The sequence below is a fragment of the Ostrea edulis genome, chromosome 8 (genome assembly GCF_947568905.1).
Source record: "Ostrea edulis chromosome 8, xbOstEdul1.1, whole genome shotgun sequence".
Lineage (NCBI taxonomy): Eukaryota > Metazoa > Mollusca > Bivalvia > Ostreida > Ostreidae > Ostrea > Ostrea edulis.
The window spans coordinates 22,355,013-22,362,431 of record NC_079171.1 but is presented as its reverse complement, the minus strand read 5'-3'; positions in this window follow the sequence as shown (position 1 = coordinate 22,362,431).

Genomic DNA, 7,419 nt, shown 5'->3' with positions numbered 1-7,419 from the left:
ATCACCTGTATTTAAAATGTTTATGTTTCTTAACTGATTCGATACGCGAGTACATGGTCTGAGTATGACCATTTTTTTAATGTATCGAGTCGGGCTAATGAAAAATAAAGTGATGATACAGGGGTTTCAATACTCTCTTTTGAAGTCAGCATTTTGCAAATATATGGTGATTATAATGATCGTTAGGTCGAATATTGTCGTACCGGACTTGTATCATACCAATTCTTGATCGATTATTGTATCATGTCTCTCTCATGTTATGTCTTTAATCTGATTTTGACTACGGATTACTCCGTTTACCTGATCAAGATGCAAGGCTCACGGCGGGTGCTACTGGGCATACTTACTCCCTTTGGATACCTGATCCCACTTCCGGTATGTCCAGGGATCCGTGCTTGGCCAACTTTTTCTTTTGTATTTCTTGTGTGAGTTATGAGATTAATCACTGCTCGTTATCTCTCAAGCACTTTACTGCACCACCATTGGTTTAACCATTTTATAGGCTGCGGATGATTTTTTTTAAATTCTTAGAAAAAAAATGTAAATCTCTATTAGACACCAAAATACAAGGTACTTTAATTGCCTCTTGTAGTCACTTTCACTGATAAGTACTATGACGTGTCCAGGGGTCCGTGTTTGCCCAACTCGATCGTATCATTATTCTTTATAGAATATATGAGGTTAATCACTGTTCGTTATCTTCACATGTTGATAGATAGATAATATTCATTTAAAAAAGGAAAATGAGCTTTTAAGAGTGATATGTTGAGATGTACTAATATTTGTCGACATCAAAACAAGCCGTGCAACATATGGGGTCTTGATATCATTATCCACTTATTTTCTGATCTCGACAATTCTTATGATATGTACTTATCATGTTTTGTTTTTTTTTGTTTTTTGTTTGTTTTGTTTCTTGAAATAAATAGTTTAAACTAACATTTCCCATACGTAGAATCATATAAGATAAGAATCTAGATACGAGACAGTGTATATACCCATTACACACAAGCATTAATCAATGTCGAGCCATTTGGGGTACATGTAAAATTCAGATAGAATCAACCAGTCGTAAAATTTACTGTTCATTTATTTAGAAATAATATCATGGAGAAACTCGATCAATTTCATTTACATGTAGCAATAATTATGAGTTATTTAATTCAAACTTTTAGACATTTGTGTAAAGGTGCAGATTTCAAAGTATATATTTAAAAAAAAATAGTATGTTTTCAATTAATGCATATTGGTTGTGTAACTGTAACATACATGTACTTATTGCCCATCGTTGTAACATTCACATATACAAGGAAATGAGGAATCATCAATATTTGAGGTAGTGATTACGCTTTCACCTTTCATGCTTTTGAAGTTGAAAAGGTGATTTGATATCGATGTGACTGCATAATGCATATGTACATGTATATATATAAACATTACATAGTATGAATTTCATTCCAGCATTATAGGTAGAATTGCCCAATTTAAATGTCCTGGAAGAAGAGGAGGTAGTAAATGGTGACAAAACTATAAAACATATCAAGATTGGAGAGAGGGTTGAAGAGTAGTAGAACTTGGCATGTTGGCTGATGGTTTACAGGGTTGCCGTGTACCTATGCAACTTTTTCATGCAACATCTGTTTTGACTTCTGGTTTACTTTCTCTGATAAAGGTATGAAAATAAAAAATATGATATGAAAATTGTGTTCATTTTTCTAATATCATTACACTTATTTTTTGTACTTGGCGAAATTCAGTTCATTTTTAACACCTTTTTAGGATATTTCATAATTTTTTCTGTCATAGTATGTTTTGAGTTATGATTTTTTACAATTAAAGGGCTTAAAAAATATGGATTATGTTTATTCTGATAATTAAAACAAGATTTAAAAAAAAAAAAAAAGAATTATATCGGAGATCAGTAGCAACGGCAATATCTTTATTCTCTTAAACTGAATTACAGTGTAGAGAAGTGAACAGAATGAACATAATATAGATGTACATGTAAGTCATGGGTAAAGGTACATTTTGGGAAAGAGAAAAAAATCCTAGAATATAACGTTGTCCGTGGGTGGATTGATTAACCTGGAGAACATACTCTCTCAGAAATAATTTTGATGAATTTACTTAAATTGATCGATTTGATTACTTCTGTTTTGTGTATCAAAAGGTTATTCAGATTTATTAATATTTGGTTTTTTGTAGTAATAGTTTGCCAAACGTAATGCTCTAGATTGTTGTAGATAATGATCATAACAATCGAATAGATAATGAAATTCATCTCCTATCTATTTCATATCACATAACTGACATAGTTTATTTTCTCTGGGTTGACCACACCATCTACCTGTTTCTATAGGTAGTTTAGTATAACATGTTCTGACAGTGATTTTTTAAGGCCCATTTGGGGTTCGAATTTCGGCCCTTTTTCCTCCTAAAAATTGTCTATTTCCCCCAAAATTTAGCTTGCATTTTCCCCAATACTAAAATTATGAAAGAAAAATGTATTTGAAAAAAATAAATATTCGATGTGAATTATATACATACAACTTAACAAAGAGTTATGGGAATGATGATTTGGATAGAGTAGTTGAAAATTTTAGAAGGTTAAAGAAAATTAGATGTGTAAAATAAAGATAATATAATGTTTGGTATGATTTAAAACTTATTTACTTACGATAAAATTGATTTTTCCCAATTTGATTGAAATATCGACAATTTTTCCCAATTCAAAAGGCACAGGTCTCTTGCAAAAAATGTAGAAAAATCACTGTCTGAATTTACGAAATGTTTTCAATAATTTTATCCGTAGAATTGGTAAATATTATTCAAAACATCATGAGTTTTTGTATCTTTTAAGGCCTTTAGAAGAATTATATATATTTCACTATGGCAAGATTGCTCAAGTTGATCATACAATACATGAAACACTTTTTTCTTGAACCATAGTATTTGTTGTTGCTGCCATATATAGGACAGTCGTGTTTAGAATTTTTTAAAAATATAATTTTACCAAGAGTTGTTGTAGTCTTGTGATGTAATTAATTTTCCCCAAAAATTTATTATTCGTACTTTCATGGTAATAGACATTGAATATCTTCCCAATACCGAAGTATCCGGAGGAAACCCACGTGTCCGAGCGGGAACCCCTCTCACATGCAACCCATGCCGATCACGGGAATCAAACTCGGGTCGCAGCGGTGAGAAGCTACCCGGGCACCCCTGACTACTTTGTTTACATAACAGTATTGTCAGCCCTGTATCTCCCATGTACCTACTACCTGGGCAACTGACATTCAATTCTTTACTGACCATTAGAAATATCTTAGATAAGCATTCTACACATTAGAAATGGAAAAATAAAATTTGAAAATTTTGAGCTTAAGATAGACATATTGTAAAGCACATTGTTTTAATAGCTTTATCATATAACTCTTCAATATTTTGTTTAAAAGAACCATTTTTGTAAAGGATTACACCAAGGTATTTAAAACTGTCTACAACCTTCAGAGGTTCATCATTAAAGGTAAAGGTAACTGATTCAGTTGTCTAGACTTTCCAAATATAACAAGTTTTATTTTGCCGTTGTTCACCATAAGATGTCAGGTTTTACAAAAATTATTAAAACATTTAATCGATATTGAAGATCCTCTGGAGTTTCAGACAGAAAAATAGTGCCATCTGCATATAAAAGTACAAATAATGAATACATTAAGTTCTTTTTTCAATTTTTCTCTCACATAAATGAAAGTCCTTGGACATCATTTGCTTGCATATACTTTTCCAAGTCATTGAGGTACTGTGCGAATAAAAATAGTGGTAAGTTTTCACCTTGTATTACGCCACTACAGCATGGGAAAAAAGTCACTGAATACTCCATTTATACATACATGTACTTTTGATTTAATACTATCATACATAAGCATTGTCATTATAACTTTAAAACGTTTCAATAGAATTTTGTTCCAGAGACCAATGCACCATACAGAGTAGAAGTCTTTCTCAAAATCAATGAAAGCACAATTATACATTTTCTTTTGAAGCATTTATACATTTCTTAAAGAGTGTACTATGAAAAAATATGATCAGTAGTTGCACATTGTTTATACGAAAACCAGCTTGATTTTCTAGGATCAGTTGGATGAATAGTTATTAAGTCTTTCGTTTAACACGGCAGTAAATAATTTTCCGAGACAGCGAGACTCCTTTAATAACGAAGACGATTTCTTTTTTATTGAATGACAATTATCCTCTAGTCATTTATAAATGTTTGTAATGTCCACTGTACATTGATTAATTTTCATAATAGTGAAATAAAACAATCAGTTATTGATTTCATTATTGGTATTAGCAAAACACAAAGTGTGAAAACAGTGCTGTAGTACCAATGTAGGGTCGGGGAAAACCATAAAACAGCTGTTTCATTGTAACAAGGCAATACACGCCTCATCAGGTCGAAGACATGAGACCGATACGGTCTCAATAAATTTTACGTTTTAAACCCACATATCTAACTTTCTTGTGGAAGTTCGATATGTCGATCATATAGTTTATTGATGAGTCGGTATTTATTGGGGAATAATGGACGCGGCATCTCTTTGATCTCTGCATCAACTTTGGTAGAATTAATCATTAATCATAATTGTTCATAATTAATCATTAATGTCTAGCCAATTATGACGCATGTAATATACTACTACTGTACTTTATCGCCTACCAACTGGATCTGTTTTCCATTTTCGACATCACAATGACGAGAAATCGGGGGGTGGGGGGGTGGGGGGTGGGGGTGGGGGGTGAGGAGAAATGGGGGGGGGGGTATTACTGTGTATTAATTCATACCTGTAGTTCTTGTTTGTTTTTTGTCCATTGTATCAGAGATATATATGATTATATGTTATAATATTAGGTTATAATGGTATAAAGAAGCTGCTAGAGAGAGAGAGAGAGAGAGAGAGAGAGAGAGAGAGAGAGAGAGAGAGAGAGAGAGAGAATCTTTAATTAACGGTCAAAGATTGTCGCAACATGGAACATCGAATTTTAAGATTTCATTCGGAAACCCTCGGCTTTCACCTTTAAAGGTCTCGAGTTTGTTGATTTGCCGTAATCGAGAAAGAACAATCGATCGAAATTGGAAAATAACGTGCATGAGAGAGAGAGAGAGAGAGAGAGAGAGAGAGAGAGAGAGAGAGAGAGATAAAAATGAGATTTTTTAATTTCAAAGTATTTGTTGTACATATTCTCCAAATTTCTCTGATGTAGTATTCTTCCTTCACAAAAATAGTCAATTTTGTCATTCGGGTTTTCAGTTCGCCCCCTTTTTTTTTCTGATGGAAAACTTGGGTCACGATCCCTTTCAAAAAAATCTCTGGATTCGTCCTTGACATTTTAGGACAAATTTCACCGGCTTTTATGTTAAGTATTGGAGATAAATGTAGTTTACAATGTATAAATTTTCTTTCGTCATTCACTTACATGGATAATATTAACGAGTTACAAAGTCGGAGAGAAAATTTGGAGATTAAACGCATATTAAATAGTCCGATGGTATTGAATGTGAAATTCATTTAGTTGACTAATTTCATAAGAAGTGTATTGTGTTGTAGAGTAAGATAAGGAATGTCAATATTTTCATACCATTTTTGGGGGTCTTGTATCAACCTTTTGAACTTATTTATAGAATGTTAGTAAATTTTAACGCGATTTCTTTGAAAGGTCTTTGAAAAAATAGGATTTTTATATATAATTTGAGATCTAGATTACAAATGATATCATGAGGAACTATGCTGAAATTATCTAAGGAAGACTGGAGGTATTTCAAGTAAAACTAGCAAGTTTGTATGTCTAAACAGAAATATTTACCTAGGTAATATCAACCCTTCTTAAAAAAGAAAATCTCAAGTCCCTGGTATCGATATACGATGCGAAGGTCAATATTTTATCTGAGATGGAAAGGATAAACCTAAATGAAAGAGAGAAAATAATGTACCATAATTTTTGTCCATAATATTCTTTCTTCCAGAAAAAAAAAATCCACTGTCTATTCCACATATTTTTTCTTTTGTTCCTTTCTTTCTTTTTCATGTGTATTGGGACGTCAAGCTGCAAGTGAAGTACCACAAATTCAATTCTATATATATATATATATGCATGATGGTTGAAGTCTTATGAGAGAGAGAGAGAGAGAGAGAGAGAGAGAGAGAGAGAGAGAGAATCTTTAATTAACGGTCAAAGATTGTCGCAACAAGAAACATCGAATTTTAACATTTCATCCGGAAACCCTTGGCTTTCACCTTTAAAGGTCTCGAGTTTGGTGAAGATGTCGTGCCTGTTGATTTGCCGTAATCGAGAAAGAACAATCGATCGAAATTGGAAAATAAACATGCATGTAGTTAAATAATTAATTGCGGGAAAAAATTCACCCCATGAATCCACAAGGCTGCATTAGTTTAATATGACTAAAAAGATGTTAACGACACCCTCCATGCATTGTGTAAACTTTGATACTGGTTCTAAGAAAAAACTTATTCACATGCACTTCTTGGGAACGTAAAGTTGTATATATTGATATAAATTTGTATGGTCCTGCTATTCTTGATTTATGACCCCCCCCCCCCCCCCCATCTCAAGTAGTCAAATGTGAATCTGTGCTGAAATGCTTGCATATCAATATGGTTAAATGGCCCATGGGTTTTCCATCAGACAAATTTTAAAGATGAAATATATTCAAATGTACCGTCAAATTCTGATCCCTATTGAGAACCGGGAATGGGGGGGTGGGGGGGGGGTGGGGGTGGGGTGTGGGGTGTGTGGGGTGTGTGTGTGATTTGAAGAAACTTTAATCTGCAGTACTTGTATCGTCGGTAACCCGTGATCGGTCTCGCTGTCTCTCACCTTTAGATCCGCCCTTAACATTCAAATCTAAGTAGTATAAGAGATAGCGAGACCGACGATAGAGTATTCAAGAATGCATGCATATTACTATGACTAATTAATCATGGAGTCATGAGAAGATTTTTTCTTCATTTACACGTATTGCCGTGTAAACATTTAACCCCCTTTTTAGTTTTCATCCTACCGCCAGGGTCATGATTTGCTGCACTATCAATTTGCATATTTCAAAGCATGACTAAAAATAAAACAAAATTCAAATATATATAAAAAGCTAACTAACCCCTCCCCCATTATAATTATAATTAATTTGATAATAAGAAATGATTAAAAAAAAATAGGCCTCGTATAATGCTTTAAAGTAATATTGTGAAAAAGGAAAGAAAACACAAAGAAAAGAACCATGAAAAACGCTTATACACCGAATCTAACAAAACTGTTCAAAACAACATTAAACTACTTGAAAAAAAATCAAAGAGTGTCTGTAACCCCCTTTGTGGATTAAGCTATTGTTCGTTTAACCAGCAA